At 37.0% G+C, this 27,161-nt stretch overlaps 1 protein-coding gene across 5 annotated transcripts in view; it reads left to right on the top strand.

The window, feature by feature from the left end:
• The first annotated feature begins 216 nt into the window (after nucleotides 1-216).
• GAL (galanin and GMAP prepropeptide) overlaps nucleotides 217-27,161 on the top strand; it is a 63,326-nt gene continuing 36,381 nt past the window's right edge. For all 5 annotated transcript variants that reach the window (XR_010473054.1, XM_065064996.1, XM_065064994.1 and 2 more), the window contains exon 1: nucleotides 217-25,603. The gene's annotated coding sequence lies outside the window, so the exon portion shown is untranslated. The remainder of the gene's footprint in view (nucleotides 25,604-27,161) is intronic.

The raw sequence follows: 27,161 nt of genomic DNA, 5'->3' as shown, positions 1-27,161 counted from the left end.
CATTGTTGTTATTGCTTCCTTTCTTCCATTTTCTGCAGCAAATTTCAGTGGCACTTGTCACTGCAAATTGTTACAAACAAATCAGTTGTGCAAAAATGGAGGGGGAAAAACACAATATCGTAGGCGGAATTGGTAATTATGGTTGCCCTTTTATTTGTACTTCATAAATTATGGAACCCCAGACAGTTTCTAAGTTGGTGGTTCTTCAGTTCAGAATTACTTCCAGATCAGCTTGACCAAAAATGTTATGTTAACTTTAAGATTGGCAGTCTTTTTTGCTTTCTGATCTGTTATTGAACAACCAGTTTTGGAAACAAAACTACTCATGTAAACACAGGAATTGCAAGCTAAATAGGAATTCCAAATACAGGAGAGCAGTGTGTTGGCTTACGTAAGTTTGACACTTAAAAGAAATAAAACTCTTGTCCTTTCTAGTAGAGGTATTTGTCCCTTGCTAACAATGAGCTACATAGGCATGAAAACTGAAGGAGATACTGGCATGAAATTAGGTGAAACTCTATTTTAGCCCTGTTGGCTGCAGTTCAGCAAAGTCCTCTGGTATGTTGTCCTTCCTTCTGTTAATGAGTTGTCATATCAGTCTGCTATCCAGTTCATACTGAGCTCAAAATTGAAAAGGCTTGCTTAGAGGTAATATCAGCTGAGTGGAGGGGTGAAAAGTGGTGGTGAGTGGAGTTCACCCTTCAGTCTTTTATTTAAAGAATGCAGTAGAGGTAAACTGGGTTGATTTACCTAATGCTGATTCCAATGATCTTGGGAGGTGTTCCTTACTCTTGCATTTATTGTTACTTTTAACAGTTTGTGTGGGTGGTGAGTTAAACCTGGGATTTAACCTAGATTGGATGTAGTGTGAGCTTTTTCTGAGGAGGTGTGGGGTGTGTTTTACCCACTAACTGTATTACTTGTACAAAGAAGTACAAGTCCTGAACTTCAAGGGGAAGCTTTGGAGGTGTTTGTTTTTGTTTGTTTGTTTTTTGGAGAGTGTATGGGTGTGTGTACACACCCACACACATAAGCATTTTGCCATCTTTTACCAACACTTTATGCTGCTCACATAGGCTTATGAAGGTTTGAACATACTTAGAGAGTTCTGAATGGCTGTGTTACCCAACATGTTTAATCAAATTTGACTTATATCAAATAGAATTTGAGTCTTCTTTGTTAAAAGATACTTTTAATGCATTCGTGAGATGGACTAAAGCCTAATACCTTTTTACGGTTTTGACTTCCAACAGTGTATTTAGCAGCAAAGATGAAATAAGCTTGTTTTGAGTGACTCATACTGAATATATGCATTGCCATATTTCATATTGCTCTTTGAAATGGCTAGAGGCTGAGTCACTTGAAACTGAGGAATAGTGATGTCAGTTGATATTATATGGCAATGGATTTAACCCTCAGGACTTCTCTGATAAAGGAGAGTATTTTGCAGAAGTGGCCAGACCAGCAATATAAGCATTAGTTCATTGCCTCTGCAGTCCTGTGTCTCTATTAACTGGCAGAGTGGATAAATCATGCCTTTTAGACCAGTGAAACCATTATTTTTAAGAGTAAACCTTGTATTAGATTTTATACTAAGATTATTGCGTTTAAGTAAAAGTATAAGCCATTGTCTTGACTAACATTACTAATAGTTAAGCAAGCATTCCCCCTGTTCAGATAGTTGAAAGGAAGTCACTGGGAAGACAACAGGATAGTTGAAATAATCTCGTATCATTGTAAATCCAACCCAGTGTGACTATGCTCTTGAGTGAAACTTACTTTTTTGCTCCTGTTAGGCCTTGCATCTGCCTCTTGAAAGTGGTGAATTCTGTATTGTTACTCCTCTGGAAACTTACTGTGACATTCATTGTGTGAAGTTCATTGAGGAGTTATGAAAGCCTTATGAGAAAGATGAATCAGGTTGTTACTGTCCTTCATTATAAACTTCCTGTTTAAATTAGCTTTAATTTCCTTGGAGATTTTTTGTTTTCTGACATACATCTTGTATCAGGAAGTATTTATTGTATATAACTGATGGCTCTACTAGTATACTTAAATAATCATTTCTGTCTGTCTCAGAATAAATAGTGCTTTCTCCAGTCTCATGTAAGTGCTTCAAGTTTCATTATAAAATTGTCTGTATTGTTTCCCAAACTTGCTGCAACAAGCCTCTTTAAGTTTTTAACTTATGTCTCTTAGTTTCTGCATCTTACTTCAAAACAGTTAAGGATATGGCATCCTTCTCTTCATTTATTGTTTGAATATTTAAGGCTACAGCATGGAGGAAGATGAAGGCAATAAAATTAAAATTACTCTTAGTGTAAAAATAGAGGCATCTTCAATTACTCTTAGTGTAAAAATAGAGGCATCTTCCTGCCTGTTTTAGTTAGGGCAGTTCATGAAATCCTTTGGACTTAGCCAGACCTGATTGCATTTTCTAGTTCATATTGTTCCTGTGTTTTGCCCTGTGCTTAGTCTTGGTTAATGATTTATGTGTAATTACACCTCATAACATTGCAAGGAAGTGTGAAACTATTACTATTCTGCCACAAGCTGAAGGAGTAACAAGAACTGAACTTTACATTGTTTTTCTAGTAGTATCTTTCAGAATTTCTCTCTCATAGCTGAATCTGGGATTAGTGTTTGGTGCATCTTTTTCCATTGGAGAGGGGAGCTTTTTCTGCACTTTAATCTTTTGTAAATTGGTAAGTACCTTGCAACATGAGGTAGCATTCCCTTTAGTTCATCTTTCTGGTCTTAGCTTAAGTACTGTAATTCTGATTCTAGTACCTTCTTCAGAAGGAGTGTTCTTCTCTCTCATTCTGGTTCTTTTCTGAGTGGTGTGGGTGCTTTCCTGTGATGTGTGTTCTCTGCATCTCAAAAAATGGATTCTGAAGACTGTAATTTGGATCACGATTGTCTGTCGGTATACAGTCATCCAGTAAGAGAGCCAAATCTTGCCAAGCTGTGGTTGAATAGATTTTGTGATTTGTATCTCATGAGATTTAACTTACTCATTTACTCAGGTCAGGCTTATTTGGTTATCTCACTACTGCATCTTACTTCCTAACAGGTAAGGATATGGCATCCTTCTGTTCACTTATTGTTTGAATACATAAGACTACAGCATGGAGGAAGATGAAGGCAATAAAATTAAAATTACTTTTAGTGTAAAAATAGAGGCATCTTCCTGCCTGCTTTAGCTAGGACAGTTCATGAAATCTTTGAATTATGAATAACACTTCATATATTCGTTGTTGAATTATGAAGTCTGTGGATAATTAGGTAGGCTGGTTGTTGGTTCTCAAGGGTATAATAGAGATACTTCATTTTTTCTAGTGGAACCTGGATCTGTTACTTACAGATCTGTGGGGACTGCTTTAGAACTCTACCACCTGTTACTCATCCTGTCTTTCTTAAATGGGGAGGTGTTCTTCCCTTCCCTGCCTAGCTATACCAGTTATCTGTCAGAGCTTAATTTGCCAGGGCACTGAAGCCTGACTGCATGCATCATAAATAAAACTTGCTTTTCCTTAAGTCAGACAGAATTATGTGTTTGGAAAACCCCTCTTTGCTTTTTTTTTTTTTTTAGATGAAAATATATGAAGCGTTGTTTGTCTTCTGCAGGTTCTTGTATCAGACAGTGGCACAAGCTTGCCAAGATAGGCCTACTGATTCTATCTACTATAACAAGTGACTTTGTTTCTGTTATTGTTCTCCAGAGAACCTTTCTTGCTTATATGCTTATCGACAAACTTCTTGTTAATGCTGTATTTGTTTACAAGTGTTGTTCTTCTGTTGTCACTGCTAAATCATATTTTGACATGTGCTTTCAAATGATAATCTGCCTTAGAGTGAGCCATAGTGTACTGTGCATAATGATCAGCCAGCATTCAAATGAGAAAAGATAGTGACTAGGTATTGTGAGGTGCTCATGGGACTATAGGGTCCTATTCTTTTTCTGTAGTCACTTCAGAATTAGAGAAAAGGGCTGAGGAAGTGTGCAGCATTTTTTTTTAATGTTAGTATTGTGCATGTCTAGTTTGAAGTACTCTGAAGACAATTCTGAACCCAGTGGGTGGGTGACTTCCTGATAAGTAAATAGTTTCAAGTGTGTTAACTTACATGATTCCTACATGATTCATATTGATTGCCATGTCCAAGCACTTAAGAAAAATTTTAACTAAGCTGTATAAGTAAGTGTATATATATAGAGAGAGACACTTGTGTGCACATCAGTGGGTAGGATGTGTTTTCTTCTTAATATGGCCAGCTGCAGCTGCATGGTACATTTCCTAAATGCACTGAACTGTAGAATGCTAGGAATAAGAAAGTAGTACTTGTGCACATGGTGTAGCTTGTTCTGAAGCACTTCAGTAAATATAAAATGTTTTTAACCTCCTGTCTTTGCATGTGTAGGCACTATCAGTGGTCTCTGGCTAGCCTGAGTGTAATTTGATGGGAGGAAGAACAGGTGACTCTGGTTCCTGAGGCCAACTTCAATGTTTGAGAGAAGCAGAGAAATCTTCAATATAGTCCAACCAGTTGATATGTTTGAGCCTTTTTGCTTACATGTTTATAGCTTCCCAGAAACCAAGGCAATAATTTGTATTTGTGATTATTAAATCAACACTGCCCAGCCAAAAGTGGTTCATCTGTAAACTTGTACTGATGCTCTTAATGTATTAACCTCTATGCTTCTACATGCTGCATTAAATTCTTTTCGATACAATGGTGAGATCTAGCTGTTTCAGCAACTTGTCACCAGTACTATCCTCAAGAACCCACTGACAGGTTGACTGCAGCACTGAATTTGGTGTTGCACAGGTGTAAACCATTATAATACCCTGTGTGAGAAAGGTAGGGACTCTCTGATGTGGTGGAACTAGCCTCTAGTTACTCTGAGTTGTCTAATGCATCCTGAAAACAGTCCAAAAGAAATAAACTCACCTGGGTGGTTACCTGCTGTTCATTAGGAGCTTCCTGGTCTCTGCTGGAGGAACAAATTGCCCTTTACTTTGCATTATGTCCAAAGAACAGCAGCTACAGATGCATGCAGGACCTCTTGCCCCCAGCCATCTCACTGTCTGAGCTGAGCAGGCTGCATAGAAAAGTCTTTGCAGATGACTCAGCTCTGAAAGAAGCTTGCTTCATAAGGTAAGGCATACCTAGTGTGAACCTCCAATTATGATATAGACTTGAGTATTTCTGAAAAAGGCTTTCATTCTAAAACTTAAGTGCAGGTTAATGGTTATGTTAAGCTTGAATTTGCATATGAGGGTGCTTGGTACTCTTTTGTCTGAGCTATTCTCCAACATCCTTTGCTGTCATATGAGAAACTATGGACTATTAAATGACTAAGTAACCGGTTCCCTCAATGAGGGGGGTAGCTGCTACTTGAAAATGCATTTTTGTGCCCAGTGTCTGGAGAGGAATAAGGAAAGCAGTGTTGGGATAGTGTGACAGATTCATACAGAAGTTAGATCACTCAGTTAAACTGAAACATGTATTAGGAGCAAGAAGTTCTTCATGTTCACAAATGTGCAAGTCAATCACCAAAAGGTTATAGGTAGGCAACAGAGTCAAATGGGAGGATAATATCGATTGCACATGTCAAGATACTAGCTTAAAAGAAATAAAGCAGATAATGAATTTAAGCTTTGAGAGCAGGGGAAAGGGGATTTAGAGTTCTTCACCTCAAACATGCTCTTGTTTCTTTTTTTGGTCATTCAGCACTTAAGTGAGCTGGAAAAAGAAGGTTAAGTCTTTCTAGCTGGCTAACCGCAAAATAACGGACTGCTGTAAACAACCTCTGAATCGCCTTGTGCTCCCAGGGGAATTTTTTCCAATAGTTCATGGCCATGATGCTTGTGGCAAATTAATCATGAGGGAAAAAGATGAAGTTGTGGGTTGCACCAGAAGAGAAAGAAACCGAGTACATGGTGACTGAATCCTCTGAATAAGTCGATAACATAAAGTCAGAATTTATACTGTGGTGTGGGCTGAGTATTATGTACTGAAATCTGACCCTCTGGAATGTGAAGATTCAGAAACTCAAATGATTGCTGCTACTAGACAAAAATTACAAGGCTATTAGTTTTCTATTGACATCAATTGTCTTAAGATACTCTCCTGTCTAGACTTGCTATGAGGACTGCATATTTAGTCTTCACTTTTGTGTAGCAAAAGATGCAGACTCTGATAATACGGCATGTTTGAAAGTGTAATTAGTTAACTTTTGAGATTTGTGAAGTTTTTTTCCCTGTGTTTCATGATACAGAGATTCAGGCATGGATTCCAGAAATTCTTCTTAAATAACTTATTTGCAAGGTACAGCATAGAGTATCTTCAGCTGGGTGCTTCCGGAAGAGGGACCCCCAGCCAAAAAAAACCTTTGACAATTACACCCTTACAATCTAAGCTTCCCACCCCTTGTGCATCAGTTTGGGTCAATTGTGAAGTTTAGAGTCTGGGTTCTCCCCGTTCTTCATTGGATCTCTTTCATCAAGTGGGCAGTTTCTTATCTCTGTGGGTAGTTGTTTTTTTTACCACACAGGCTAGATGTCACTCAAAGTTCTGACCTTCAGATATTTTACACCTGTAGCTTGGAAGAAAAATAAGTTCTTGGCATAGCCAAAACACTTTTCCCTCTCACACCATTCTGTTCATTTTCTGATCTCAAGGGATGTAGCTCCTTTATCCTCTAGTTTGAAAAGTCTCAAGGGCCCTTTTTGCTTAATGAGGCAGAAAGTTGAAAAGTTCACAGGTTGCAGCCTAAGCAAACTTATTTATGCTAAGCAAATTCTGTATAAACAGTTTCTGAACAAGTTCTATAAGAAGCATTATACCAAAAAATTCAATAAGGCAGTCTATTCTCTAATGTTGTTTTTGAGATTGTCGTAGCACCCAACCGTATATATCATCAAGGTATTCCACGGGTCCGTATCTGATTTTAGGACTTACTATGGCCTCTGGACTTCTGGTTTGCTCCAGCTTTGGTCCAAACTGGTACGTCTCTGCTTGAATACTTTGACAGTCTTCTCTGTTATATTGTCATAACAAAAAAGTGGTTTGACCTCAGCAGAAAGGTTAATGAGGCAAGAATGATTTTTTTTTTTTTTAATAAATAATGTACGGCCTTGGTGCAAACCTCTTCAAGCCTCTAAGAATATTTTAGAAACTCAAAAATAAGCATAGAATTTTATATTAGCTACAGCTTTTAGGTTGGGGAGAAGTAAAGGTAATGATGTCTACTGCTAAGCTTGGATTTATTACATCCTCAGTTTACTGAATATATGTATAAAGATTGCTCACTGCTTTGCTGCTGCCATAGCAGCTTCTATAGTGGCTGTGGATGGAATTGATGAAACACTGCAGTAACTACACAGCATGTATAGTACTTGAACTTTGAAACAAACTGGTCTTACTCTAAGAAGCAAAAGAGAGAGGAGAATCAGTGTCAATACTGCCTAGTACTCTTTATTGTAAGCAACTTTTTTGCCTAAGAACTATATAATCAGGATCATTTCTGGTAGAACTTAAGGAAAAGGAACAGTGCTAGAGATGAGGGGTTTTTTTTCTACACTCAAAAGATTAAAATTACAAATAGGGTGACAGATAAATTATTCCAGCTTTGAATTTTTTTTTACAGTGCAAATAGCTCTTGCTTTCTATGCATTAAGAGTCTTGACAGCATTGTGTGTGGCATTCTCTCTTGCCTGATATCTCATGGAAGATTTCACGGAACTGAGATTTGAAACTGTGCAAAGATAGAATGAACTGTTATGAGGACTGCGAAAATCACATACCCAAGAAAGAGATTTGTGAAGTAGATGTTCGTTTTTCATAGATATTAGAAGCTAAATGGAGATGAAGGGTTATAAGTAAAAGTATTCCGTCTAAAGCTTAAAGAGGCAATTCATCTCTTCTGCAAATCTGTGTAACAAAGACTGGAATTTCACTTCATTCTTAATGCTATTGTTTTGAGCCCAGTAACTTGCCTCTGACTGGTGAATATTGTTATATTCATTGACAGCTTTTAATAGATCTGGATAAAATAACTTACTAGTAGCAATCAAAAAAGCATACTATTTTAGTAGTCTAGTTAGTAATTGGTAATAGGTCTAAAATTCAGAAGTGGCAAATGTTATATAAATCAAGGCAGTAGGTCTGACTGAAAATTTAAAAAGCTGTTCTTACCCCATATCTAAAGATTTAAATGATGCAGAATAAAGGTCTTACATCTTCTGTCTTCAGTTTACTATCTACCCATACAACTGCTTTGCATTTGAAATCAGATTTTTGTAAAAGAAAAATTTAAGTACATTACTACATCTATAGTATGATGTGTCACACATTTTTCTTGGATATCACTTAGTATACTGCAGTTTTAGTAGTGGGGTTTTTTTTTGCCACAATGAGGAAATAGGTCAGAATTGCTTGGTTTATTTCTAGTAGTAATGTGAAATATAACTAACTTCTAAGCACTGATTTTAGAGTCATCTAGCAACCCAAAAGTTATCTACTGCTGAGCCTTTAGAATCAAATTTCTTGTAGCCTTGTTTCCCTGAGTGATTTTTTTTATTATTTTTTTTATTTTTTTTCACCCTCTCTAACCCAGTTAAGCATGCTAGATCAGCTCGGACTCTGGGTCTGCCACATGATATGTGAGCAGCTCAGTTTGACTTTGAGTTACATACAGCATAATTCCAGCTCATCTATGCTTAAATACTTGTTCTTTTTCTCCTCCTTTCCCTTGCCCACTTCTTGAGAAATGGAAAAATTGTAGAAATCCAAATAGGACATATTTTTCCTCTCTGTGACACTGAAGCCTGCCTGTTTAAGGAGAGGAAAACGATCTGTTCTGCTACAAGAGGAGTAAGAAAAGCCAGCTGGGCAGTGAGAAGAGGCTTGCTTGAATTCTGATGCCCAAGATGATGCAGAACACTTAATGGTCAAAAAAGTCTCCAGATTTCCAGCCCACATGATTGTCAATGGTCAGCATGAGTCCTAATTTGCAGGGTCCTCATGCCCTGCAGAAGTTGAGGCTCAGCAAAGTTCAATATCTCCCTTTGGTAGTAGGAAAAACTTCAAAACCTTCTGGGCTGCACAACCAAGTTGTGTTGTAGCCAGAAGGGAAAACATGACCACTCGTCCCATCCTATATCATTTGTTTTCTTCCACTATGCATTTCTACCCACTTTACAAGCATTTAAAAGATTCAAAAGTATTTTCTGTAATATATTTTACTACTACACTATTTTTAAAGATAGACATTTCTTCATTTTGAAGATAGAAACTTGTTTGTAATACATTACAGGTGTTGAATAAATACATGAATGTTTAAATTGGTTTGATATTAAAGGTTTTTTAATTTTCATCAAGTTGTACAACTATTTATGATTTCAGAGAATCAATAGTGATGGCATGTTCTCAAATGGTTAATGTGATATTAAAAGAAATAACTGCCCTTTCAAAAACAGTATGGGGAAAAAACTTAGATTGGCTGTACCTATCTATTAATACCTTCTCATATTTATTTAGACTGAAAGAAGTTACTTAAGTGTGTTTTATATTTGAGAAGGCCACATTCCTGAGCTGCAACAGGTAGATCCAGAGTATTCCCCTGGAGGAATCTGCCTCTCCAGTGATGAACAGGAAAGTCTAGGGAACTAGCTGGCTCATGTAGCAATATAGTCACATTAACTAAAATCAAATTATACAGGTAGTCCTTTATAAAATCTGAAGTCAGGGCAAGAATCATCAAGCTTTTAAATAACAAAAAGACAAAGCTTCAACTGAGAAGGGCAACGTGAAAAAGCAGTGACAAGAAAAATGCTAAGGAATTAAGTGACTATCCTATTACTTTGAGGAGCACTATACAAATTAAGTGCCTCATATAAATTCTGATCAATAATTTATAAAAAATGAATTCAAAAGCATGTTGCATTTCTATTATTAGGTTAGCTTTCCAGGGCACAGTCCCATTTGTAACACTGTATCTCATAGACCTGTGGGGCACAACTTCTCATTAACTTTTCATGTTTGCCAAAAATATCATATTTAATTTACTTTTTTCTGATTTTATTCCTAATTATAATCTCTGTTTTCATGTTATTAACTTGATCTCCTTAGAAACACCTAAAAATAGGCCCTGTTTTCCACTCCTCTTGTATGAAGTAGCATTTATCATCTTGTCCTAAAAACATTTATTCTCTATTCTGTCCTTGATAGGCAGCTCTGATGTCAGAGGACTTCTCCCTTGTGCAAACCTCTTGGAGGCAAATACAACATAAGTATCACCATACTAACTGCTGCAGTCTCCACCTAAAATCCCTGCGGGCAAACATGAGGAACTTATAATTTGCCTTTCATTGCAGTCCCTCCTTTGGTTACAAGCTAAATTGTTTCTCCTCATAATCAGTCCATGAGATCTTAAAATCATTTTTTGTGGTTGCATCATATTTCATCCTGCCCACTCTCTTCATCTCTTTCCAAGAAACATTTTCTGTGAGTCTTATGGCAGGAAATGATCCACTTGTTGGCTGTACTGACCATGTAGTGATAGTATACTTCTGTAACTGAGATGAAAGAGCATCTAAACTTGGGTCCTGAAGTTTTCAGTTGTAAAACTTTCTTGTAAAGCTCCTGTGCCCAGTCATCCACAGGACTAGGAGTTGTAATTGTGCTCCCTGGACAGGGTTTGAGAGTTCACTGTATTGGATACAAAGAATGAGCTGTCATTAGTGGTGGTGCTGAGGTCTGAAAATCAAATACATAGAACTCTTGGGTATACACGGGTAAAAGTTTAGGGCTCTTTTCAGAGATTTCACAGAGGTGGTTTACTGATTTTATGTGCCCAAGCAAACAGGACAACTATTTCTTATAAATACAAGTACTGCTGCTATTATAAAGGAGTTGGGTACTTGTAAAGTTATCTAAGCTGTCAAAAGTCTCCAGAGTCTGTTTGGACCACTTTAAATTCTCAGAAATTGTAAGGTTTTGCCAACTAAGCCATCTAAAAGTTAAAGAATATTTTCTGAGATCTTGAAGCATAATGAGCCAATATGATAACTGTCTTCTGAGCTCACAAACAAGTTGCTCATATCTTTTGAACAAGAAATCATGAAGTTTGTGTTGTCAGCTGATAAAACAAAAGCTAATACCTGCATTTCTAGATGTGATTTCAGATTTATATATTTGATTCCAAAAATACCCCAACAAAACAAGACCATTTGTGGTCTGTTAAGCAAAAACAACCCAAAAATAGAATCTGATTAAGAACTTGCTGCTTTGATATGGGTAAGTATCATGCTCGTTCTGTCTTTTCAGTTGTTTTGTGAAACTTAAGTCTATTCTGTGAAAGTGAGAGTACTGACATTAATGTCACATTAGCCACAGAGGTGGGTCATAGTAATGTATGTAATTCATGTGAGTAATGTCATGCCAATTCCTCATTTATGAGGATTTTTATGAGTAGATCTGAAACTTAGTCTTAAAAAATGAAGAACGATGAAGAAAAGTCATGACCTGATCATGCTCTAAAATGAGATTAAAAAATCGCAAGCAAATAGATAACTTTTTGAGTAATGGATGTATATCTGAAATCTGAAGTGGAAAAAGACGGCTAAATTGATGCAAAACAAAAGGGATCCCCAGAGCTGTTTGTTGAGCAGATGTTTCTTTTAACTATGCATCTCTCTGTGTGGGGTGAGAGCAGTTGGTTTGCCTTTGCTGATCCTGAGATGATATGATAGCTCTCCATTTTTATGTGGTCAATGAAGCTGTGAGGCATGAGGCCAAACATCAGCTAAACATAAATCAGTAATTCCAAGCAGCCGTAATTCTAAAGGTACAGTGTAGCAAACGAAGTAACACATTAAATTGTTACTCCATCCAGCGCAGGCAAAAAGCATCAGCTGGAGAACTTGAGAATACCTTCATATTTTCAGAAAAGTGTACCCATTTGGACAGAGAATGTAGAAAGCTATGTGAATTACAGAAGTCTAGTAAATGTAACTTAGAAAAAATACTTGCAGAAATTACTGGTTAGCTCTTCAAAAACTGAGGAGAGAAGGAAAACTTCAAATAGGAAAAAAGACTGCTGCAAAAAAAAAAAAAAAAAAAAAAGGAAGTAGTAAATTTTTGTCTTTTAAAGTTGCATTTTCAGCCACCTAATTCTTGATAATTTAATGTCTGCCCTTTTGGATTGGCATAGCAAATAATTATTGTTCTATTTACAGCTAAGAGTTTGTCTATAATAAATGGTGCAAAAGCCAGAAAAGTTTGTCTTCCTGATAATGATTTCTTGCAAATGTCCAAAACAAATACAAAATGGATCTTTTGGCTCGTCTCTTTTACTGTGAAATACAGCTTATGGTCTAAATTGATTCGATTTAGATTCTGTTGCAAATAATTTACATCCTGTAGAAGGGGATAGATGTCAGATCATATGCAAAAGAAGGAAAATGCAGATTTATTAATTTATCTGAAATCAAACACTTATTTCAGAATAAGTGACCTGGAAATGCTTCATATCTTGTTCTCTACTGTGCAGTTCTTTGTTTGAAAAGGAAAATCAACTTTTCTATCATCTATTGTAGTAAAAGTATTGTTGATACAATATAGGATATTTGATATCATATAGGAGAGAACACCAATGCTGACAACAGACAAGTGATTTAAAACGGAAGTGAAATTCCCTCTTTGTAGATAATTACAGGCACTAGTGATGACATTAGATGCATCTGAGTAATCACAGTTAATGCTTGCTGTTGCCAATTAGCTTTATTAGCACAAGCAATTTGAGCACAGGATGACATTAATTACTGTAAGCAGCTTGTTCATTTATTGAGTAGTGTGCATTTAGAAAAGGGTTATTCCATCTGCAAATTAGTCATAAGCCTCTTTATCATTAGAAATTCAGGAACACTGAGGAAAAAAGACTTTACAATGCAGATGGAAAAAATTGCATGATGAAAGTTTGGCAATAATTTTAGTATTTTACTATTTTTTTTCTTTTAAATAAAAAGACAAATGCTCTTGTATCATTTCTGTCTGAAAGCTGTACATGAGTGAAACAAAATTACTGCCATTAGAGTTAAGGCAAGACATTATAACCATTAGGTAATAGCAATGTTGAGTTGCAAAGGTGTACTGCAAAAATAAGGGTAAGGGTATCTAGCAAAAACAACAACAACAACAACCAAAAAACAAACTACAAAAAACCACCAAACATTACACTCCAAGCTGCACAAGAAACACAGGTCTTATTTTCTTGATTTTTGTCATATGAAGATGTTTATTGATCTGCGACACAGGTATAATTTTTTTTGTAGAAATCTACATATAAGAATACAATCTTAAATGTGGAATGTGGATAATTCCATTAGCAATATAAAAAGAGTCATTGTAAAAGTATGTTTACTCAGAAATGCTATAGCAAATGAAATTGCAGCTATGAGCTGATTTCATTTGTACCACCACAATGGCTCACAAAATTATTGCTACAGAGATCTCAAAATCATGATGTTTTCGAAACAGGAATTTGAAACAAGATTTTTTTTTTGTGTCTCCTAAGTTTTTTTTTATATACCAGAAATTGTTAGTTCTTAATTTAAGGGTAATAGATTTGAAAGACAAAACTTACCTTTCCTCTATTTTAAGTCTGTAGATAATTTGAGCTTGAATCAGGAATCATATTCTCCATGTTTTCCAGTAACTAATTGCAGTTTTTCTTTTAAGCTATCTGTTGCAAATCTTGTTTTGGACAAGATATCCACTTTCAAAACTGAATTTTGAGGCGTCTTAAAGAATGACAGAGTCATTAGCAGTGGTTGACTTTTGCACTGTTGTTATTCTTCTCTTTTTTTTTCCATCCACAATTCCTGTAGAAGCAGTGCTGTCAGAGTAAGTAGCCAGTCTGTGGCTTGTGGTATGGTGTGGGTATGTGGTCTCCTATGGTAAGACCACACTACATTATCAACTGTGGACTCTGCTATATGCAGGCTTCTAGGGTGTGTGCATTCCTGCTTCTGGGATTAAAAAAATGAGTTACTAGAGGCCAGCAAGGCTGAATAATGCTGGCTTGCCCTTGGCAACACAATCAGCTAAGGCTGATGAGATACTGAGAGTTTTCACTGAGATGTGGAAGTGTCAGTTTGGATGGTGTCCATGCCCATCATAGCGGGGAGAGAGCTAGGTGTTCATTAAAGGTCCCTTCCAACCCAAACTATTCTGTGATTCTGTGAGTCAAAGGTTCATCCTGCAGTGGTGTGGAGGAGCTCCTCAGGAGTGACTGTCTTCTTTTGCATGTAAACTCCTTCTAGAAGTTGTCTTCTCCTGAAGGTAATACATGTGCCCTACAGGCCTCTAATAATACTAAATTATTTTAGTAAGTACAAGGTCAGGTAAGGAAGGTTGTGTGACTTACACTTTGATGTCCCTGTTGCCTGTGTCCACAAATTTCCCATGAACTGTCCTTAAAATGAAAGCATATACTCAGTTTACATCACTGTTTTCCACTGCAGCAGCTGTGTTCAGTGTCTTATGTCTGTCTTTCAGTCCCAGGACATCTGCAACTCAAAATTTCCACCAACTTCTGACAAAACTGATTTTATCAGTACAATAGGTGGCTTTATTATACCGTGATGAAGGTTTAACTATCCTGATACACCTGTGTCCACAGAGGAATAACTTTGCTCGTAGAGCATACTGATATTGTATACTGGTACCCTTTGTTATAATCCATTGCACTAAGCAGGCTGACGGATCCTCATCCTAAAGGATCTAGCCTTCAAACCTATCTTTGGTAACAGTCACCAATGATAAAGCATTGTTTCAAGTGCACTTCAGGCCTTTCAAATTCACATTAGCTGAAAAATAACTGATCTTTCTCTGTAACCTTAATATCACTTTCCATACATGTTTTGATTCAAGTAGAAGTCTCCAGCATGCACAAACTCCTATAAGTTATCTCCCTGAAAAGCAACAAACCTTTATTTGTCTTCCAGCCTTATGTCCATTTTCAACTTATTTGAATGCATTCAGCATTGAGAAGCTTTGTAAATACAGAGTTGTAGTTGTCTCAGCAACATGCTCTATACTTCCAGGATGCCAAGAGTATTAATAGGTGAAAGTGCTGAAAACACAGAATTAGTAGGTTTGAAGTGTACAGTCTTCATAGCAAGCCACTTAAGTGAACCCCAGGAACTGAATCAACAGAAGATACAGTGCAAGCATAATACAGATATGCAGCCCAAAAATAAACACAAGAAAATAAGTTACTAAATGGTTGAGTATTCTGCTTTGTGATGTGTTTGATCTGACACTACATTTTGTTAGTCATGTGCCTATGCTCCAGTTTCTTGTTGGCACATAATGAACTTTTTTCATTTCTGGAGCAACAGTTGCTTGTGACAGACTGTGACAACTTATTCTGAGGATGAGTTTATTTGTATTAAGAATGGAGGGTCCCTTCTTATTTCTGTACTGAAGATTATACTACGGAGCTCTCTAGCAATACATGAAAATGTGTAAAAGGGCAGGGGTGTATATACATGCACACAGGAATAAATGAAGGGGAATTTTAGGATTTAAAAAAATTATAGCATTTGACCACTTGAGTCTGGCTTGTCAGGTGCTTCCGATTTTTGTAGCTTTGTTTTGATGGGGAGGATTCTTTGTTTCTTTGTTGTTCATTAAAGTCACAAGTTGAAAGTTTCTTGCACAGTGTGCAATGTTGCCTGAAAGGTTATGGTGCTTGTCAAAGACTGGGATCACAGCATTGTTCTGTGAGATAAAATAGCTGGGAGGCAAAGATGAGGTTGAAGAGAAAGTGCTATTCCTGACTGCAGAGAGTAATTGTTATTATTTGCTAATACATTGAATTGTTACTTAGAAAAATGAAAACAATGCTGTGTTTTAAACATAATACCACATTTGCATTCTGAAGGTACAAAAATGTCAGGCATATTTAGCAATCACACACCTGTATTAGCAAACAGTGGCCTGTAAATTTTCCTTTGTTGTTGTTTTGAGGACACCATCGCATAGACACTGAGCAATTCTGATATTGTTCTGGACTTTCCACATATCTGTTGGGCCACAGGGATTATTGAAAAAAGAAATAAAAAAGGATTTTGTCAAAGTTCTTTGAGAGCAAAGCCTGAAGTAGAATGAAGTAGCACTTCAGGCTTCATAGTGTATAAGCCATTTTAATAGGAAAGGGCAGCCATTGTGTGCAGAGAAATGTGGAACAGCACATTCATTTCAACAGATGTTCTTCACTGACTGAGCATCCCAAACTGCAGAAACACAGCTTGGCACAATAGCTCTGAGAGCCTAAAACCATTCTGTTCTATAGAAAAATATTCCTCTTCCCACACCTCCCGTTCTTGGGATATACCACTGTTCAAAACAGTCTCATTTACACAGGGATTTATGACATGTTAGTGACCCATGAAGATGCAATACTGTATCTGAGAAACCCAGTGAACCTATAATGCTGAATTCGCATCACTGCAACTTTTGCCACCTTTCCCCCATGGACTAAGGAATAATATTTTGATCAGATTGGGGGAAGGAAAGAAAAAGAGGTGCAATTATGCCAACATAAAGTTGCTTCTAAATCTACAGAGTTGGTAAAAAGATCTACCAATGTTTTTGGTATTTTGTGATGAGTTGCAACTAAAAGCACAAATATTTTAGAATCATAGAATGTCTTGAGTTGGAAGGGACCCACAAGGATCATCAAGTCCAACTCCTGTCCCTGCATATGACAACCCCACAGTTCACACCATGTATCTGAGGGTGTTGTCCAGTCTCTTCTTGAATACTGTCAGGTTTGTGGCCTTGACTGCCTCCCTAAGGAGCCTGTTCCGGTGCTCCACCACCCTCTGGGTGAAGAACCTTTTCCTAATATCCAACCTCAACCTCCCCTGGCACATTATCCTGCCATTCACTTGGAGGGAATCTCACATTTACTATACACCTGGTACTTGGTTCTGATATTTCCAAAACTAACTATTGGAACTATTCCAAGCAAACTTTATTCTCTGTCCCTGTTGATGGCTCTTCCCATAATGCTGACAGCTACTGTAATCAGGTTGGTGGTTGGGCCCTCCTCCTGCAAAACCTGGCTAGTTTGGGGTGTAGGTATCCTGGTTTCCTAGGTACAGGGAACAGACTCAAACCCTGCTAGTCCTGGCCTTGTCTCATAATTATTTGATATGCCCCTGGTAAACTTCTAATTCTTATCAGATTGCATTTGCACAGCAGTCAAATATTTATCTCCAGGTTTAGGCTGACAGAAAGAAATAATGTAGAAAAATATAGTTATTTTCTGTGTTTGTTTCATAATCTGAGATATTATTTTGGCTGACTAAAGTAGTCAGCAGCATCCTAGTCAATATGGACCATATGCAAGTGTTACTTCTATAATGGATTTTCTGATGCTGAGCTGCCCACCATACTCACATTAGAGAGTCACACATGCTTTTTACTCTAACACACCTAGCCATGTTGTTCACGGAACTAAGAAGGAACCTTCAGCATATGTACAATTTAAGTATGACTTGTGCTGGGACAAGGGGTGATGGTTTTAAAATAGAAGACAGTAGATTCAGACTAAATACAAGGAATAATTTTTTCACAATGAGGGTGATAAAACACTGGAACAAGTTGCCCAGAGATGTGGTAGATACCCACCCCTAGAAATATTCAAGGTCAGGTTGGACAAGGCTCTGAGCTACCTGATCTAGTTGAATATGTCCCTGCTCATTGCAGGGGGGGTTGGACTTAGATGACCTTTAAAGGTCCCTTCCAACCCAAACTATTGTATTATTCTATATTTCCTTAGTACTGCTGATTATTGTATTGCCTTAGCACTGGTATTTCCAGTCATCTGCCATCCTCTGCTTTCTTAATACAATTTTGTTTGCTTGCATTCTTAAAATAAACATCTAAACAAACTTGTAAGGTTCAGAATGGTCTGAAATACTGCATATTAACCCAGCTTTCATGTAGAGCAGCAGGAACACTTGCAAAACACAAGCTCAGATTAAGCTCAGTCTCAAGGTGTTGTGAAGAAGAGAGCTTAAACTCAAAGCGTGTAGGTATTGTTCAGAACAACTGAGTTATTCTGATCCAGCTGTTGAATCAGTCTCTTATACTTCCGTGTCAAGCTATTTGCAAATATCCTGCCTTACAACACAGTCCAAATCCTGTTCACATACACATTCCACTTCAGTTTATTAGTATGCAGAGCTTTAAATATTGCTCCTCCAAAGGGAGAGGATGTACTGGTTAAGTCATTAGAGCACAGGGACAGCCTGGTCATCAGCTGTACAAGATTTTATAATTAACTGCAGTGTTTAGACATCTTACTGTTCTGTGGGATTGTATTGATCTAAATAGTATTCCTTTCTCACACACATTGCCCCTGTTTTTTTTACTGTCCTGATTTAGTTAGAGAAGCTGATTATTGCCTCCTCTTAGGACACATTGAAAGTTTATCATTGTTAGAATATTTGGATACATGCCTGTAACCTAAACTATGTTTCTGAGCATCTCAAACTAGTATCACACTGGTGAAGGAGATCCCATCTAGCCTACATCTCCACTAACTTTTGAAGCATGGTTGTCAATTAGTAGAAACCCATACACAGCTATGATGGGACTGTGCTTTAGTATTGATAAGTGATGCGGAAAAGGGCATGCATGGAAAGTTTGTCTTCTAAACTGAAATAGGGGAGCAAAAATGAAAGTAACTTTGAGAGTGTTACAAAATGATTTTGCAATACTGAATAAAACAGGCAAAAAGATGGCAGATAAAAGTCTATGTTGATAATTTCAAAGTGATATGCTTGGGATTAACTCCTACATTTTTTTTTTAAATATCATCTTTATTATGAGGGGTTAGTTATTAATAGAAAAGCTAGAAGAATTTAAGGAATTACTAGAAACAAGTAACTTCTTATAAATGTAGTTTGTACTTGCACCTAGAATACTGCTTCCTCAGCAAACACATAAACAATATAGGATAACAATGAAATGTACTGATAGCAACAGCAGAGAAGATCAGTAGTCAGAAACAACAATATGTGGAATTGAAATCTTCTGCACTGAAAAAAGTGACTGAGAACATGACAAAGACCACCAAAAGAAATTCATTTAACTAAATTCTTAAACCACAAATTTAAGAAAAGGAACTACATAACTAAATGTGGAACTCACTGATATAAGTTACTGTGGAGCAAAACGCTTGGACGGATTCAAAAGTGATTAGACAAATTAATGACAGACAATTTAAAAAGTCAGGACTTTTCACTCCTCTACTCAGGAAAACCACATGCTACAGACTATGGTAAATGGGGGTATACCAGGAGTGGTACCATTGTACTTGTCCCTTTCTTTCTTCTTTCCCCAGCCATCTATTACTGTGTCTTTGAGTCAGAGTTGCCTTCTTGAAAGAGTAAGCTCTGAATCAAATCTTTATTAAAATGAAGTATTAAAGTGTAAAACATTTCTCATTCATGTAAACGGACATTTTAAAGTACAATTGGAAATTTTCTGTCAGCAATATTCAAATTTATTAGATGAGTTTATTCCACTCCGGCAGCACCTCCAACTAAGCAAAATGAATCCAAAAGCAATCTACCTAATATTATTGTGCTTTCATATAGTACCACCTACAAGGATAAAAAGCACTTTGAAAGCGGAGGTTGACGTCACACTCACCAAATTCGGTACTGAGTACAGTCCTATTTTATTAGTTGGTTGGTTTTGTCAACTACAGCTCAAGAAATATTTTCTTTTGAAAGTTAGAGCTTGATAGCACTTGATACCCTTTCTTTACACTTGAGTTTAATATCTACTTAGACAAAATGATACCATTGTGATAGTAAGTTAACTGTGCCTAAATTTGGAGAAAATGGTATAAAAACTATTTTTATAACACTGTTTCTTATCCTTAAGAAAGTTTCCCCATGCTTTATGTCTTCTCTGAGCCTCTAAATACTGGATAGAATTTGGAATAAATGTTAGAATATAGTTCTTTACATTACAGTCCAGCTTTACAGCAAACCACACACCAAGAACGATTTTTTTTCCTTATTGACAAGTTCTGTATTAGAACAAGACTTACAAAAGGCTGATCTTTACACAACAATTATTTTTCTGTTTTTCTCAATGCAAATATCTATGTTTTCATTCAATAAAAAATTTCCTATTAAAAATACTTCTTACTTTTCCATCTGCATGATGAAACCAGTATACAAGTATTATATATTGATGTTCAATTCACATGAAATATTTATTTATTATTCTGATATGCTAAATTGCCAAACATTGTTACAGAGAGTACCCTGATATTCTACTATAATTGATATTTACCTATGTCATTGGAATAGCTATAGATTATGAAAACGAACCCACAGACTAGTGGAAAGAATTTCCACAAGTTTCATTTAAGTGTTCTATCACTTTATCTAGAAGCTATGTTTCTGGGGAGTAGGAAGTATTTTTGAGGGTTAAGGACTAGGCAGTAGTAGAAATAAGTCTAGGTCTTTGATATCCATCCTGCATTCAGCATATAAAAAAATAACATTCCTCTTAAATAAATTATTGCCCCACTCCCCCTTTTTTATTGTATTGCACTTATACATACTGTGTAACTTTGAAAAAGTAGAAGTGTAATCATAAATAAAAAATATTTCTAGAAAAGTTGGCATCATTCATTAAAGTCTGTAATTCTTTAAGACATAACTGTATAATAAAAAGGAAAATTTACATCTATGGCTAAGAAGGAAATATGCTATTGAGAGCAGGTATAATAACAGGTGATAGCTAAACAAAAAGGCACAATAGGTCTGGATCTGACCTGCATTGTGGGAAGTGCTGGAATCAGCTGAGGAAATGGAAGGCAGGCAAGAAAGGAAAGAAAGAAGGAAAGGAAGAAGAAAGGAACAGAGGAAGCCACTTGTATCGTATTGAACTCAGAGATGGTAAGCTGTGAGATTCTGGCAATCTCTAAAACAACAACAACATTAACAACAACAACAACAAAAAACATTAATCAAAGCTGTAGTAGCAATTGGGTTGCTAAGCATTTAAGAACTGCCCTCAGGGGTGGGGGTGGTACTGAAAATTAGATATATATCACATAGGATCTCCAATTGGAGGAAGGAGTCTCACCAGACTTCTAGGAAGGGTTGAAGGGGAAATAAACACCAACTAGCTGTCAATAGAAAGGCTATAATCACAGCTGATCCTTCACTGGGCAACAAATCTCCATGAGATATAAGAAGTAACTCGGGGTCAGAGCCACAAACATTTTCTCTAATTTCATATGTCATTCAACAGGTACGCCATGAAATGGAGGCTACTGAGGATAAAATAATTGCATTTTCAGATTTGTATGTGAACTGATCTGGGAATAGGTGAAATAGTGTTGGAGACTGGAGATAACAAAGCTGAGGCTTAAAGCTGTCATCTGTTACTGTTTATTAATATGTACCTGAATGGCAGACATATATCATAGAACAGTACCAAGACTGTAGCCTCTGATGAGGCTTACTCATGAAAAACGGAAATGAAGATCTTGTTATAAACCATCACTTTGGTCAGTAGTATCTGTTACAGGCTAATGAGGATGGACAATATTGCCTCTCACAACTCATAGCAACGAGGAATCTCAACCCATTTTGGGGTTACAAGTTGCAGGAAGTCACTCAGACAAAAATGAAAATACATGTGCTAAGGATTGATGACTTTCACATTCCAATATATTTCTCAAAAAGGTATTTCTGGACTTGTACCCAAGGCATTTTAATTTCCTGGGATTTACAGTACCCAAAGAGGATCTGAATCCAAATCCTCACTTACACAATAGAGAGTGAAAATGAACCTCTGTGATAGGAATATGCCCAAAAAGGTACAGGTGAAGTTTGAAGACATACATAGGGAATGGAAAAGCCACCAAGCAATAGACAAAATGAAAAACTGAAGAAAAGAATAACTGGAAAAATAAATATATCTAGAAAAAAAAAAGACATAGTAGGAGAAAATCAGCACGGAAGACAAGAGCTAGAGGCTCACTGATAATTTTGTAGGAGAAAATATGGTAAAAATAAAAGGTGTAGCATAAAGCCAGTTTTAAGGCAAAGTCTGCAATACAGCTGAATGACTGAACTCAAGACCATATAGCCTGCCCAATGGCTCTGTTCAAGGTACACCAAAAGGCATAGCTTCATACCTAACACCCGCTGCTAGGGTAAAAAAGCTACAGCTTGAATGCCTGACAGAGGGTGGATAAGCATAGAACAGACACTTTAAGAGGAGCAGCTCATATGGCTGTGTTCCTCAATGAGCTGCTCTGTGTGCCTGCACTCATCAGCATCTCATAATACTCATCCCGTGAATACATAATGGATTTCTGCGTCATGTTCAAAGGCCAGTCTGAGTAATTATAGTTTATTCCAATTTTCCTGTGAGATTTCTACTCAGATATGGTTGTTGATAGACTAACAAATAAATATTATTAAATTATGTGCTTTTATGCTTGTGCTGCATCAAAGTCAATGTCATGGTTGAAAACACAAAATCAGTGAATGCAATTTACAACATATAACTACATGGTGAACTGAATCCTCACCTGATTTGCCTTCTTAAAAATCTCTGCAGGAGGGGAAAGTGAGGAAGAATGAGAAATTCTTATGATGGCTTTCCTTCTAAAGCTATAAATTAGGAAAGGAACAACAATAATATTTTTTTGCTTAGAGCTGACTGTAATAGCTTTTAATTACAGGAACGCTAAATGCTTGCTCAATGTTACAAGGTAAAAGAGCTTGGAGAGGTTTTCTAAATAAGGTTGGATATAGGTTGAGGGATTGATTTTTTTTTTTTTTATTCTGATCCCATCTAAATGTAGAACCACAAATAAAAAAGTCATCACAAATTTATTAAGTCTTATTATTACAGGCAAAGGGATGCAGAATTAGAATTTAATTAGAATTCAGAGCTAATCAAATAATATATGAAGGTATCAGAGTTAGAACCCTAAATTTGGTGGTGCTTTTTTCTTTTCAAATTTAAAAAATATTTGAACACTCATTAAGGAAGCTTGGTGGTGAACACCTGCCCATACAGCATCTGGTGTAAGGGTAGTGCTTATTTAAAAAGAACCGATGTATGACTAGGACAATAGTTCCATGCCCCCAACCCCTAACCAGTGTTAATATAGTCTTAAGCCAAGTCCTGCTCAGTTCCCTCAAGTTTTATGAACAGTTTCATTGGCAGGGTGGGGCTGGAAACAGAGAAGTTCAGAATAAATAAAAGAGAAAAAAAAAAAAAGTCAAAGGGTGAGAACTGTTTCAGCAAAATTCAATATGGAGAATTTCCAAGGAACCAGACCAAGCAATAAAACAGTATCTGGAAAACAGAATTATAAAGATACATGGAAGTGGAAAGAAATGAATGAATGTAATTCACATTGCTCACAGAGGAATAATTTGCCAACGAAATGAGTATTTTGCTATTTAATGTTTTCTGAATAGTCTATGAATTAGTACTTTGTTTTAAAAATGCTGTCCTGAGAAAAGATGAGTCTGCCCAGAATGACTCAAAGGCTTCATGGTTGACAGCAATTGCATTTTAAAGGTCTTCATTTACAGAAGTATAATAAAAAGTATTTTAGACACCTCTAAATATCAAAATGGCTTTCAAAGTATTAAAATTTCCCTAAATATCTCATACATTCTTCAAATAAGAGTTAATGCAGGAATGAAATGCAAATAAAATAAGCAAGTGAACCATAAATATACATAAAATAAGTAAATTTCATTTATATAAACTATGAATGTCATTTGCTAACTGTATACCATACAGTGATAACTGACAGAAAAATGTGAAGCTCTTTAAAGATATGGTAACAATTTCTGAAACGAAGGGCAACATCTCTGTGGTGACAGATATGGAAAAGAAAATGACCTAGCTATTTCCAGTATATGAGATTTGGATCAGAAAAAAAGCAGAACTGCCACTTCAAAGGGTAAGTTTTTTTCTAGTCTTCAGAAACTGCAGTAATTATTAGTATTATGCATGCAATATCTATAGGACTTTTGCAAACAAAAAAAAGAAACTAGCTATAATACATGGCAAGTTGAGCTGTTCTATGCAGTCTATGAATCTTGCAGCTTTTTTTTCATTAGCTGACTTTTTCATACCTGGGTTACAAGTGAAAGAGGAAAACACATTTTAACAAGCACAGTTTGAAATTCGAAACCACATTAATGAATTGAAAGAATTCAATGAAACTTAGGACAACATAAAATGAGGTTGCTCAACTCCGTGGTTAGGTTTTCTTTTGTTAACAAACCAGTTTTCTTCAGATTGAAGTCTGTACCAGAATAAGATTTAATCAATAGTAAAATTCTTCAAAATTTCTTTGCAAAGGTGTTACTTACTATTGCAGTTAGCTTGCATGGTAAATGAATGAAATGAAGGAAAATTATCACTCATAGTGTCAAATCAAAGACATATATGCCATTTAACAGACGGGACAGTGGTCATTCTTCCATTCTATTGCTCTTCTTGAAGTGTTCATTTTTCCCAGTGAAAACCTGGAGTGACCTAATTCAAAACTGAGGCATCTCATTTTATCTTAAGGGGAGCAAATGAAAAGCATGTCTCATTTTTACCTTGCAACAAAGTCAAAGTTCCCTGATACATTCAGAAGCTGACTGCTGCTAAATTAGGCAGAAAAATCATTTGCATTGTTTCCCCACAGTATACAATGAAATCTTCCAACCGCTTATGCTCCAAGTTTAGCTCTTAAAATACCAAAGATTTCAGCAAGTCTTTACCAGCTGTTAGCCAGTGGGAGTGTAGATACTGTTCAAATGTTAAAACAAAAAACTTGAAACATTAGAAGCTAAATTGTGAAAATATCCTTTTCAGAGTCCTTATTTCATCATTTTTCATCCATCATCTTTCTCCATATTCATCTGAAGTTCAATTTCATCTCAGTCTTGAATTTATCAGTGAGAATAAATGCCTACTTAGAAAACATATAGAGTGTATTTCCTATAGCAGTTGACTGCTGTACTAGTTCTATGTGGAGGGGTTTTGATAGATAAAGATTTGTTGCTGAATTAGTCAGGCTCAAAGGAATCTCAAGGCCTCTTAGAGAAGCTGAGAACAGAATCTGCTGTGAGAAAGAGAGGCGTTCCTCAATCACCAGGGTCCTGGCGTGGCCTTAATCATCGGACGTATCATCAGTGAGACTCCAGCGCATGGACAGCCCACAATACTAATTTAGCGAATCCACGCTTGGAGCGTGGACATGTGATTAGAATACAGTTATGTATATAAGGAGACCTGTTTCTGTAATAAATGGCTTTAGCGTGATTCACATTGAATCGACTTGTTTTGCTGAGTCCTTATTTCGTTCCTACAAATGGTGACCCCGACGTGATACTCTGAATGGCGTACCACTGAGGTTGGGGAAAAGCCTGGAGCGGCCCAGCCGGAGGCGGATCAGCTGGACTGAAGACTGGGCAGAGGCATACAGACGCTCCGCATTTTTTTGAAGAAGTCACCGTAAAGGGTGAGCGGCTGGGAGCGGGAGGAGGGAAGAGTGAAGTTATGGGGCAAAATATATCCTCGAGGAAGAAGCTATAGTTAAACTCCTCCTGCCTATTCTCTCTATGAGAGGACTTAAATAGGAAGAAAGTAACATATGTAGACTATTAATTCGGTATAGAATTAACGGCTACCCGAGAGAAAACGAGAAGGCTTTTAAATGTTAACTTTGGGACGATAAAGGGCAGAAATTATGGAATAAGGTCAGCAATGGAGATGATAAAGAAACTAAATCACTAGCAACTACTTGGAAACTTATATTGTCCACTTTAAAAGAACTTAAGGCCGAACGGGCTGCGGTTACTGGAATTTTTACAGCATTACAGTCTGATAAGAACTCTAAAAATAACTGTGAAGCTTACCCAGTTCGTGTCTTTGATCCCCTTCCTGCCCCAATCCCTGTTGTGCCGTCGGCACCCACGATGATACAGCAGCCTGGGGCGGGGGGAGGAAAATCACTCGGCAGATGGGCCCCCATACCATCACATGACCCTGAAGCATTTCAAGGAACTAAGCAGTTCAAGGAACTGGAGTCAGACAATTTGTCAAAAGAACTGGTGAAAGCTGAGAATGCTAAAGTCGTAAATAAGTCTAATATCAGTCCTTTTACTGATTCCTGTCCTCCTTTACTGCCTTCTACCCCTCTAACTCCTACACCGGAGGAGAAGCAGTCGCCGGATAAGAACTGGGCGAAAGAACTGTGTGGAAAATCAGATCAGCTATTAGCAAGTGAATCCAACAGTCAGCAACGCGGTCATGCTGATCGTGACGGGAAAGGGGATTCATTGAAAGGGGCAGGTATCCCACAACTCCTGGAAGAGACACTAATTGACACACCACAGCTACAGACACGATAAGTTTCTGAAATCTTGAGGCAGTCAACAGATCTTGCATATCAAGCTATGAAAAAGGTGTCTGAAACCAACAAAGCAGCCAAATCATTTGCAACTATTAATCAGGGTCCCAATAAGAATTACATGCAATTTACTGACCACCTTCAAGAGGCCATCAGTAAGCAGGTCGAAAACTTAGAAGCTAAGGAAGCACTAGTGTTGAGATAAGCAGTAGAGAATGCTAATGTTTGCTATCAACATGTTATTTGCAAGTTTTACAGTACATATTATGTGCTCCTGTATATTGCCTCTCTGAAAATCAAGCAGCTTGTCAGGAATGTGAGTTAATTCTTTTACTAGTTGTTTTTAAGTGCGCCATAAAACCTTCTCCCCGCTTTTACCATTCACGCTGCTCCCTGTGCCTCCCTGCGCCGCCCCTCCCCCCACCCCCTCTTCTCAAGGTTTTTACTTGCAAGATGGGGTCAGGAATAATTGTTTTCAGCTGTGTTCCTAAAAATTCAGTATTGGGAGGTGTTTTAAAACTTAGCAAAGCACTCGAAATTATAAGGAAGGAAGATCTTGTTAAATATTGAAATCAGTGTTAGCTGCTGTATAAGTTAAATGATTGGGAAAAGTGTCTGGAGAATAGAATCTTGTTGTGATTAATGTTGTTTTTGAGGCCAGAAGAGC

The sequence above is a fragment of the Columba livia genome, chromosome 5, assembly GCF_036013475.1.
Source record: "Columba livia isolate bColLiv1 breed racing homer chromosome 5, bColLiv1.pat.W.v2, whole genome shotgun sequence".
NCBI classification, from domain to species: Eukaryota; Metazoa; Chordata; class Aves; order Columbiformes; family Columbidae; genus Columba; species Columba livia.
This window is presented reverse-complemented; position numbering and strand designations above follow the sequence as displayed.